Source organism: Bos mutus, chromosome 22, assembly GCF_027580195.1.
Source record: "Bos mutus isolate GX-2022 chromosome 22, NWIPB_WYAK_1.1, whole genome shotgun sequence".
NCBI lineage: Eukaryota > Metazoa > Chordata > Mammalia > Artiodactyla > Bovidae > Bos > Bos mutus.
Window position 1 is genome coordinate 62570314 of NC_091638.1, and position 11987 is coordinate 62582300.

Here is an 11987-nt window from a genome sequence, read left to right on the forward strand (position 1 = left end):
CACAGCTCACCCCCGCTATCGTGGGAGCAGAGCAGCAGGTGAGATGCAGAGGGTTGGCTGGAGAGGGAGGCGGGCAGACATCACACGGCTGGGGGAGGTGGCTCCTCTGGAGGCCCAGCAGCACGAGGTACAGGAGCCATAAGGCTGTCCAGGCCTGCGCCTCCCAGTCCAGGCCCTGCCGGGGGGCCCCATGCAGCCTCAGCAGCAGCAGAACCCAGGCCCTTCCTTACACATGTTCTGTCCTTCACAACCTTGGATCCCAGGGCCCTGCAGGGATCAGGGTCTCGCCAGCATCCTTTGATCTGGTCAAAGGTGAAAAGATAACAGCCTGGGAGACACCGGGTGCCCGAGTCTCTGGACTTGGAGCAGGAGGTCTGGGGAGAGCCCAACCGTTAGAAGCAAAGGGACTAGGGCCACTGAAGGCGGCGCCCCGAGGCCGCGCACCGCGCCCCCGGGAGGAGGGGCGGCGCCCGGGAGAAGGGGGCCGCTGCGCCCTGGACTTCTCGGGTCTGTCCCGGGAGCTGCCCCCGCCCGGCGCCTGTGATCGGAGGTCTGTCCTGGTCACTGAAGGGTCCTCCCAGCTCCCTCCCCACCAAAACCTACTTTCCTGGTGATACGCAGAAACTACTCTGGAGATGGAAAAACAAAGAGGAAGAGAGGACTCGGGGGAACTGGGAGTGGGGTGTGGGCAGGACGTCACCTGGAGCGAAGGAAAGCCGAGAACCTCCACAGACGGCTCCGCGTGACCCCAGAGCCTGCGCGGCAGGGCGCGCGCTCTCGGAGCGGGACACCGGGTGTGGGAGGCACGGCGGCCCCCCTGCCCTGGGAGGGATGCTGAGGGGCTGGCAGAGCTCGGGAGGCGGGTGGGGAGCCTCATGGGTGGGCCAGACAGGCAACGCCTGTGGAGACCTGCAGGTCCTCAGCTCCAGCCCAGCCCCAGGGGACCCGGGCACGTAGCGGGTGGCATGAGGGGGTGCGGAACAGGGTCTGGAGTTAGGGACCCAGACAGAGAAGACCCCATCCCCCACCAGCCCGGGGGTGCTGTGCCCGACCCGCACCCTGCACGGAGGGGCTCCTGGGAAACAAGGCGGAGCTGGACCGGGAGCACGGATGCTGGTGATCAGGCTCAGCACGGAGACGGCCGCGTCCAGGGAGACCGCGTTCTCGCGGCTCGGGGCTCTGTGAGATGGAAGGAGCAGGGAGGGGGACACGGTCCGGGCCAGGGTCTGAGGGAAGAGGGCGGCCCTACGGGCCAGTGGTCAGTCACTCAGGGCCATGCCCGCCTGCCCCTGGGCAGCCAGGCCAGGAGGGTGGAGGGCTGTGGGCTCCGCGTACTCATTTACACACGTTGGCTAAACCCTGATAATCCACAGCAGACGGCGCGAACGCCCCCAGGGTGCAGCAGGGCCCAGACCGGGTGGGGGGGAGGCAAGGCTGGGGCCTCCCTGGGCTCTCCTCCCCGCTCCCCCGTTCCTGCTCTGGCACGTCTGGGAGGGGGCCCAGCCTCGCTCTCCCCAGCCTCATGCTCAGGGAGCTCGGAGCCCTTCCCCCAGTCCCCCCAGTGCACCTGAGCTCTGGGTCAGCTGGGCCCCTTGATCTGCCTGGGAGGCTGACCCGAGTGGGGTTCCCAATCCAGTGGCCCCGAGATCAGCAAGGTGTGGGGAGGCCCCGGAGAGACGCAAGGCACCCAGCGGGTGGGGGGTTGGGAGGGTGGCTGAGTAGGGCAGAGTCCAGAAGACAGAGACCCTGTGCCCGGGGCCGGTTTCAGCTGGGCCGGCCCTGCTTGGGCCCTCAGCCTCACTGGGCCCGCATGCTGTGCAGACCCCCACGGCCAGTGAGAGCAGGGGCTCCTGGCCAGGTCTCAGTGCTGAGTGGGAGCCTGCAGCAAGACGTGGCCCAAGTGCTGAAAGGGACCAGCCCCAGGCGGACCCCCTGGGGACGGGCTTCGGGACTCACCGCCTGCCTGGCCTGAGCCTGCTGTTTGAGGTCCAAGGCCACGAGTCTGCACCCAGGCCCTGGCATCAGCCCAGCACAGCACCTCAGGCCGGGCACCCAGTGGGGAACGGGGGGAGGCGTGGATGAGGCCTCGGCGGGGCCTCCAACCCCCGCCCCTCCACGCCTACCTCTCCTGAATGACGGACTCTGGGGAGACAGAAGGACAGACGGCAGGAGGAGCCTCGTCTCGCCCCCTGCTGAGGCCCAGTCGGACCCCGAGCCCCCAGATCCAGGCCCTGCCCTGCACCCTGCCCCCCTCAGGAAATGGCCTCTTCACCCCCACAGGGCAGCCAAGTCCCTCGGTGCCCCTCTTGCCAGTCTCCTGGCCTGCCCCCTGATAGTCAGGCCTTCACTGCCTCTTCCTCACCACCCACCTGGGCCCCTGAGGACCCCTGCCCACCTTGAATCCAGCCCCAGAGTCACCCCCGAGGCATCCGAACACGGGGAACATCCCACCCTCCTCCGGCTCCTCCCGGAGCCCCACCGTACCTGGGGTCAGCTTCTGTGCGGGGGGCCCTTGAGACCCCAGACCTGTCCCTACCCCCTGCCCCCTCCCCCATCCACTGCTGCCCTCCCACCTCTTTCTGCTGGTCTTGATTTTAAATTTTCTCTCCCAGTTTATTTGATTATTTAGTATTGATTTAGAAACCAGAGCTGAGTCCTTTGGTAGGCAGCATTGATTGCTATTCATTTTCCTTAATCTTAAGAATGGAAGCCGTATTAACCACCCCCACCCCCACCACCAAGCTTTCGATCCTGAGGGCCCTTCCCCCACTCCCCAGCCCGCGTCTCCACCAGCATGGCCCTCCTCGTCACAGTGGGCTGCTTGGGGGCCTCCGGGCCTCCTCTGGGAAGACCCACCAGCTGGTCAGTGGGAAGCGCCAGCAGGATGCGTCTCAGCCCCACTCTCTGCTGCACGCACCAGACGGGCCCCCTGGGGCCTGGATGCTCCCCGTCTCAGGATGGAGAGAGCCCCCTTTGACCACATTTCCCGCTCCCCGTGGACCCGTCGTGATTCGGGGCCCCCTCCCCACACATGTGGGAATGAGCGGTGGACAGAGAACGTGGGCACCGCCTATGTCTCCCTGGGGTCTCAGCTGGGCAGCCGGGACTCAGCTTCCCCTCTGTGTCTGGATCTCACTGACACAAAGGAGACGATGGTACCATAGACTATATCGGAAGGAAGACCCAGGAGCCTCTAGCTGAGGGCTTGGGAGGCCGGGGACACATTTAAGGGGCCCCGCCTCCCTCCGCCTGAGGCCCCCACCCCCCAAACCGGACACAGACCCTCTCTGTGCTTCTCCCCAAGGCGGGAGCTCCTCCAGCTCCTCTGGGCTAAGATTTCCACCCTGCCAGGGCTCCTGCGGCCGAGCAGTAACCAGACGCCTCAGCCTGTGACCAGCAGGAGCCCCGGGTCCATATGAGTATCCAGGGTTGATCTCCTTTAGGACTGACTGGCCTGATCTCCTTGCGGTCCAAGGGACTCTCAAGAGTCTTCTCCAGCACCACAGTCAGAAAACGTCAGTTCTTCGGTGATGGTTGGATGGCCTCACTGACTCAATGGACATGAGTTTGGGTAGATTCCGAGAGTTGGTGATGGACAGGGAGGCCTGGCGTGCTGCAGTCCATGGGGTCGCAGAGTCAGACATGACCGAGCGACGGAACTGATGCCTTCCTTATGGTTCAGTTCTCACATTTTTCAGCTTTATTGAGATGCAATTCGTGTACCATCAAATTCACCGATGTAAAATACACAGTTCAGGGGTCTTTGTACACCCACAGAGCTGTGCTACCTAATGCAACATTTCAACACCCGAAGAAGACAGCCCACGTGTACCACCTGCCTGTGTCACAAACCTTCTCCATAAGCTGGCTCCGCCCCTTGCCTCCTCTCAGGGTCACTGGGGACACTGTCTCCCTGTCTCCTGGGCTTGAAGGTCTTACAAATACCCACAGAACAGAACTAACTCTCAGCTTTTAGGTGGTGAATTTTGTTTTTTGGTTGACAGCCTATTCTGGACATTAGCCATAAACAGAATCATTTAACCCATGGCCTACTGTGACGGGTTTCTTTTGCTCAGCATCATGGTTCCAGGGTTAGCCACTGTGTGGCCTGTGTCACGACTCCCTTCCTGTGTATGGCTGAACGGTACAGGGGGCCCACACTTGTGTATCTGATCATCCATCCGTGGGCACACGAGTTGCTTCCACCCTTTAGCTGTTATGAACAACGCTGGACACGGCTTTGAATGGACGTGTGGTTTCATTTCTCTTGGGAATGTACCTAAGAGGCCTTGCTGGATCATGTGGGAACTCTGTTTAGCATTTTGAAGAACTGCCAGACTACTTTCCAAAAGGACTGCGTCATTTCACATCCCCACCAGCAGGGTCTGAGGGCTCCGGTTGCTCCACGTTCTTCAAAGCACTTGGTACTGTCTGTCTTTTCTGTAGCAGCCATCCCGGCGGGTGTGAAGTGATGACTCACGGTGGTTTTGATTTGCGTTTCCCCGATGATTAACGACACTGAGATCTTTCCCTGTGCTTACTGGCCACACGACCCATCTTCTTTGGGAAATGTCTATTCAGGGAATTCCCTGGCGGTCCAGTGGTTAGGACTCCACTCTCACTGCAGAGGTTGTGGGTTCTCTCCTTGTTTGGGGAACTAAGATCCCACAAGCTGCTTAGTCCAAACAAAAAAAGTTTATTCAGATTCTCTGTCCATTTTTAAGTTGAGTTGTTTGCCTTTTTGCTGTTGCTACACATTCTTTACATCTTGAGGATACTAGTCTCTTATCAGATATCAGACTTATCAATACTATCCCCCACTTCCTGGGCTGTGCCCCACTCCCCCACTTTCTCAATGGCGGTGTCTTGTTAGGGGGTGGCGGATCATGCCGAGGGACTGAGATTATCTTTGCCAATGCTTTATTTAGCACAGGTTCACTGCCACGCCACGCTTGTCTGACTACTTATGACCCCGTGGACTGCAGCCCGCCAGGCTCCTCTGTCCATGGGATTCTCCAGGCAAGAAGACTGGAGTGGGTTGCCATTTCCTTCCCCAGGGGATCTTCCCAACCCAGGATCGAACTCACGTTTCTTGCGTCTCCTGCACTGGCAGGCGGGTTCTTTACCACTGCACCGTTACTGCAGGAGTAACAACAGTATCATGAGCATACAGGGTAATGTCTCTTCATGAGCCAATAAAGAAATAACACGCTCCAAAGAAATGATGGATTACTCCATTGCTCCAGCCAGAGGGCAGTAAAAAGCACGAAGTCTAAATTCGGCTGAGACGTACCTTTTGAATAAAGTTTGGGCTCCTCCACAGACATGTCCAGCTGCCAGTGCAAAAATAAAAGTCTCTCCTGTTGCTGGGGAACCGAGGTGCTGCTGTTGGGTGGAAGGCTGATCTCCTTGGCGAGACAGCTGCACCATTCGTCACCATTTCTCATAAAGGAGTCACCTCTACCAAGCCGAGGGCTTCAGAGAGCTGGATCAGCAGTCTGGCTCCGCGGTCACAGACTCTTGGTATTTACAGCCCTAATGTCCGGGCACCACGGTGGCTTTTTCACATATTCTTATTGATAAGCCCCCAGGGGCCCTTTGAGCAGCTGAGCTCTGATAAATACGATGACATCCTGACACAGCCTATTCTTACATCGAAACAACCTTACTTCTTTCCTGCTTGCTTTGTTTTTAATTTTTATGTTATGTGGGTGCAGGTTTCATTAACAATGTTGTGTTAGTTTCGAGCATACAGCAAAGTGAATTGGTTATATATATATATATATATTTTTTTTTTCAGATCCTTTTCCCATACAGGTTAATACAGAATATTGAGTGGCGTTCCCTGTGCTATAAGTAGGTCTTTGTTGGTTATCTATTTTGTATATAGTAGTGTGTGTTAATCCCAACCTCCTAATTTGTCCCTCCTCTCCAAACAACTTTACTTCTAAAAACACTTGTCTCTGCCATAATCAGTGGATTAATGCATTGTCACTTATATTGTCAAAAGTAGATTTGAAAAAAAAAGAGTAGATTTGAAATCATATAATCTCAATACACAGTATCCTTTGATACACAAGAGTTTAACATTTTTACCAAGCCCGATTTACCTACTTTTTCCTTTTCCTTTTCTTTCAGCCACACCGCATGGCTCGCAGGGTCTGAATTCCCCAACCAGGGACTGAACCCAGGCCCTAGCAGCAGAAGCGCCGAGCTCTAGCCACTAGACCACCAGGGAACTCCCTACCTGCTGTTTTTTCCTGATTTTGTGTGTGCTTTGGGGTTGTGTATATGAAATCACTGTCTAACTCAAGGTCATGAAGATTCGCGTTTTTCTCTAAGAGTTTTACAGCTTCCGCTCTCACACTGAGGTCTGTGGCCGCTCTGAGCTGCTGTCTGTGTGTGGTGTGAGGTGCGGCCCTCCCTTCATTCTTTTGCCTTTGGAGTTTCAGCTGTCTCAGCACCAGTTGTTGAAAAGACTATTCTTTTTCTCCTCGAATCGTCTGGGTGTCCTTGTGGAAAGCGATTGGCTGTGGATGCGAATGTTTATTTCTGGACTCTCGATGCCGTTCCACTGATACGCTTGTCTGTCCTTAGGCCAGTGCCACACTGCCTTGATCTCTGTAGCTTTGCGGTAAGTTTGAATCGGGAATGTGACTCCAACAGCTTTCTTCTTCTTTTTTTGAGATTGTTTCTGCTATTCTGGGGCCCTTGCGTCCCCACAAGAATGTTGGGATCAGACTGTGAAAGGCCAGCTGGAGTTTTGATAGGGATTTCAACGCAGCTGCAGATCAATTTGGGGGGCACTAGCAGTACAACCATATTGCCGTAGCTTCTGATCCGTGAGCGCTGGCTGTCTTCGCGTTTCGTCAGACCTTCTTTAACTGCTTTTGGCAATGTCTTGTAGTTTTCAGTGTACTACAAGAAGTACAGTTAGCTTATGCAAAAGAAGTCTTACATAAGTCCGCAAAAGAAGTCTTATGCTTCTTTTGCCACATTTATTGCTAGGTATTTTGTTACTGCTGTTACACATGGGACTGTCTTCTTAATTCCACGTTTGGATTGCCCATTGCTAGTGTATAGCCGTACAACTGACTTTTGTGCATTGATCTCTCTTTTTTCGTCTGTGTTGGGTCTCGGTTGCGGCACGCGGGGTCTTTCCTTGGGCACATGGACTCTCTAGATGTGGCCTGTGGGACATGGGAGCTGCCGCACGCAGGCCTCGCTGCTCTGTGGCATGCGGAATCTCAGTTCCCCGACCAGAGATCAAACCCACGTCCCCTGCATTGCAAGGCAGATTCCTAACTACTGGACCATCAGGGAAGTTCCTGTATATTGACCTTGTATTCTGCCCACTGTTGAACATATTTATTTATTGTTTTAACTTTCTGTATGTGGATTTCTTAGGATTTTCCATACAAGACATCATGTCATCTGCAAATAGAGATAGGTTATGCCTTCCTTTCCCATATGGGTGTCTTTTTATTCCTTCATCTTGCTTAAATGCCCTGGGCACAACTTGTAGGACAGTGTTGAACAGACGTGGCAGGAGTATGCAGCAACACGGATGGCCCTAGAGATGACCAAGTAAGTCAGAAAGAGAAAGACAAACAGCAGATCAGGAGTATGCGGCAACACGGATGGCCCTAGAGATGACCAAGTAAGTCAGAAAGAGAAAGACAAACAGCAGATCAGGAGTATGCGGCAACACGGATGGCCCTAGAGATGACCAAGTAAGTCAGAAAGAGAAAGACAAACAGCATATGTTATCACTTACACGTGGAATCTAAAATACGAAACAAATGAATTCATACAAAACAGAAAGAGACTCACAAACACAGAGAACAGACTTGTGGTTACCGAGGGGAAGGTGGATCAGGGAGGGAAGGACTGGGCTTAGCAGATGCAAACGATTATGTATAAGATGGGTAAACCACACGGTCCTACTGTAGAGCAGAGGGGACTATATTCAATATCCTGTGAATATATATTCGATACATGTATAACTGAATCACTTCGCTGTACAGCAGAAATTAACACATTGTAAGTCAACTATATTTCAATAAAATATATACATATATATATGGAAAGAGAAGGAGAGAAAGACAGAGAGAGGGAGAGAGACAGAAGTGGCAGGCTTTGGAGTCCTTCCCTTGACCCTGATCTCATGGGGGCCATGCTCAGAGTTCACCATTAGCTGTGATGTTAGCTGTGGTCATTTGTAAACACCCCTGATCCAATGGAGGACGTTCCTTTCTATTTTGAGCTTGTTGAGTGTTTTCATCATAAAAGAATGTTGAGTTTTGTCAAATGCTCTTCTCGCTTCTATTGAGATGATCATATAATTTGTTTTTTATTTTATTAATATGGTGTAGCACCTTTTTCAGATGTTAAGCTCTTTTTGTTTGTTCGTTTGTTTTTTAATGTAAACTTGTCTCCCTTGGGGGCGGCCTTGAGACCCTGTCAAATGCAGACCCTTCACAGGCAGACTCCCTGCGAAGCAGGCTTGCAGAAACAGCCTGTCTCCTTTAGGTGGTCTTTGCTTATATCTACAGGAAATGGAAGGCAAGGAGGCGGGTCCAGTGATCCCACACCCCCTCCCACAACACACACACAGTGCTCGTGTCCCAGAAAAGCAGTGAGTCACCAGCCCCGGGCACAGAAGCCTCTCCGTCAAACACACGTGAAGAAGGCCCTGGCCTCCTGCCTCTCGGGAGCCAGGCCTTGCTCCAAGCGCCTGGGCCTGTGGTCGCGTTCACTGCAGACGGGACACGGACGAACCAGCCCCAAGTCACTGGGAGGAGAAGACCCAGGCCAAGTCCAGCTGGGCAGTGAGGCCTGCTGGGCCTGCCGAGCTGCTGGCAACGCCCCCCATCAGCTCCCCATCTGTCCTGGGGCAGTCAGGGGAGGGCAGGGGTGGCACAGGTCGGGGAGGTGGGGGAGTTGGGGAGTGAGGGGTGGGAGGGTGGCCGGCGTGGGGGGCTCCCCTCCCAGGCTGGCAGGCCCTGCCTCCGCCCCCTCATTCTCGAATGCAGCCCATCTGGGAGCTTGTCCAAGTGTCCCGGCCCAGAGCTGGAACGGGAGCTCTGTGGCCCAGCCGACATCAGCAGCCTTGCCCAGGCCGTGCCCCCGGGGTGCCCCCACCCCCTCCTCAGGCCTTGCCTCTGGGGCGCACCCCCCATCCCCAGCTCACACTGGCACACACGACATGCCACCTCTGTGAGATGTGGGCCCCTGTGTCAGTGTGACCCCTCCCCGGGCACCCTGAAGGGGCACGCCTTCTGGGGGAGTCTGGGGGTGCTCCCAGGTGGGGTCAGTACTGAACGTGGATGCAGGAGAGCAGGTGCCATCCCCCAAGCCTGAACGGAACACATGGGTGAAAGGAGGACACGCCCTCCTCCGGCCCCACCCCGTGAGCTGGGGTGGCTCCTGGCATCTCTTCCTGCCCTCAGACTGCAGTTTCCAGCATCGCTGGGGCTCAGGCCTCCAGACTCAGGCTGGATGACGTCACCAAACTGGCCCTCCTGGGTCACCAGCATGCCCACGCAGTTCATTCCCAGCCCTGTAACCATGCGAGCCGATTCCTCCGGGGCCAGGCCTGACGCTCTCCTGTGGAAACCCTCTAGTCACCTCCACTGGGGCCAGAATCCAGGGCAGCACCACCCTTCAGGGCCAAGAGCCAGCCTCACCCTGACCTCACCACCAGCCCCCACCTCAGACCTTAGAGTCTGTCCCTCTTCCCACATTCTTCTGCTACCACCCACCAGCTTCCTGTTTCCAACCTCCCCCTCTGCCTGAAATGCTCCCCCCAATACCCCAACAAAGGTCCGTATAGTCAAAGTTATGGTTTTTCCAGTAGTCATGTACACATGTGAGAGGTGAACCATAAGAAGGCTGAGCGCCAAAGAATTGATGCTTTCAAACTGTGGTGCTGGAGAAGACTCTTGAGAGTCTCTTGGACTGCAAGGAGAGCAAACTAGTCAATCCTAAATATATATTGGATTGAATTGGACTCATTTATTCAGTCAACCCTGAATATTCATTGGAAGGGCTGAAGCTGAAGCTCCAATACTTTGGCCATGTGATGCGAAGAACTGACTCACTGGAAAAGACCCTGAATGTGGGAGAGATTGAGGACAGGATAAGAGGGGGCGACAGAGGATGAGATGGTCGGATGGCATATCAATGGACACGAGTTTGAGCAAATTCTGGGAGATAGTGCAGGACTGGGAAGCCTGGTGTGCTGCCGTCCATGGGGTTGCAGAGTCGGACACGATTTAGCCCTAGCGACTCAACAACAAAAGCACCCCACAGGGCTGGCTCCGTCACTGACTTCTCCTGGAACCCACGGAGGAGTGGCCCCCATCCCCGGTGGCTTTCCATCCAGCATCCTCCGAACACTGTCCCTTCCCAGCACTGCCATGACCATCATCGGGTGACATCTGTCGCCCTCACCAGGGCCTGAGGTCTTCAAGCGAAGGGGTCCTGGCTGTCCAGCTGCTCACAGCGCCTGGCACATAGTTGGCACCTGCAGGACTGAAGGAGCGGACAGAAGAAGCGGGGTGCTGGGCCAAGGACGCAGGCACACGGTTCTGCGGCTCCCTGAGCTTGGGCTCTCTGCCCCACCACCCCCTTCCCAGAAGGCCCAGGGAAGAGACAGCCCACAACGTTGGCAGGGAATGTCTGCATCACTGAAGGGAGAGGATGGGAGGACAGGGTGCCCAGGGCACCCAGACAAAAGTGAAAGTGTTAGTCGCTCAGTCGTGTCCGACTCTGTGACCCCATGGACTGTAGCCAGCTAGGCTCCTCTGTCCATGGAATTCTCCAGGCAAGAATACTGGAGTGGGTTGCTGTTCCCTTCTCCAGGGGATCTTCCCAACCCAGGGATCGAACCCAGATCTCCCACATTGCAGGCGGAGTCTTAACCATCTGAGCCACCAGGGAAACCCCCTGTACGAGCGACTCTTCAGACTGAAGTCCTGTTCTGCCTCCTGGTCAGCAAAAAGAATCCAGGCAGACCCCTCAAAGACGTTACTTCTTTTGGTTATAACCTTCAACATGCACAAACCCCTCACCTGTGCTCCTGGCTCTTCCAGAAGCGTGAAGCCAAAACAAATTTTTAAATAAACCACCGAGAAAGCTACAGGACTGGCAGAGCCTCTTGATGGATACGACACAGTAGCCACTGGCCTTCTTCAGCTACTGAAATGCAAACCCCTGCACCATGAGCAAAATCAGCACGTCAGTCCCGGGCGGCGGCACTGGCCATGTTTCAAGCGGTCAGTAGTTACTCGTGCCAGGGTGACTGCAGAGGCAGAGCTCCTGTCTCTCCAGCTGCTGTCCCCTTGCTGTCACCTGGACAGAAAGCTTGACGAATCACCTCTTTGCCCCCTGGTTAGCTCAGGCAGTGAGGGCAGCAGGGAACTCAGGAGACAGCAGGGCTGTGGGTAATGGCACCACCAGGGTGTGCGTGAAACACGCCCCATGTTCCTGAGGCGGCCTGGACCTCTTGGACGCAACACTGGCCGGGGGGACACTCTCTCTGTGACCTTTCTAGCACAGACTCCTCTACCAGCTCTCAGCGATTCCCCGTTTCCATGGGGCAAGGGCTCAGCGACCTAGACTCGGCTTCTATGATCTTCACGCCAGGGCCTCCTCCACCGCCGCCTCACTCCCAACCCGACCCGGCTTTCTGTCCCGGAAAGCGCTGTGAACAAAGCGCACTGTTTAGCTGTTGGCCGGTGCATCACCTCCTCCATGGGGCCTTCGAGGATCGTCCCCAGGAGCCTGAAGGAGGAGGGGAAGTGAGTCTTCCCTGGCTGCAGGCCAGTCCTCCCGCGCGGCCCCTCGGGGAATCGAGCGTGCCCGCAGCCTAGGGATGCATGCGGCGCCTGGCACTGCGCGCCCAGGCCCCTGCGTCCTGACTGCACTATTTGACACCCCGAAGTGTGTGAGCCACAGGGGGAGGGTCGTGCGCCCCTTCCCCG

At 55.7% G+C, this 11987-nt stretch overlaps 1 long non-coding RNA gene across 1 annotated transcript in view; it reads right to left on the reverse strand.

Moving 5' to 3' along the window:
- The window catches only part of LOC138984633 (uncharacterized), a 30011-nt gene extending 24811 nt beyond the window's left edge, over positions 1-5200 (reverse strand). The window contains exon 1 of the long non-coding RNA XR_011461872.1: positions 5088-5200. This is a non-coding gene — a long non-coding RNA (uncharacterized lncRNA). The remainder of the gene's footprint in view (positions 1-5087) is intronic.
- Between the last annotated feature and the right edge of the window lie 6787 nt (positions 5201-11987).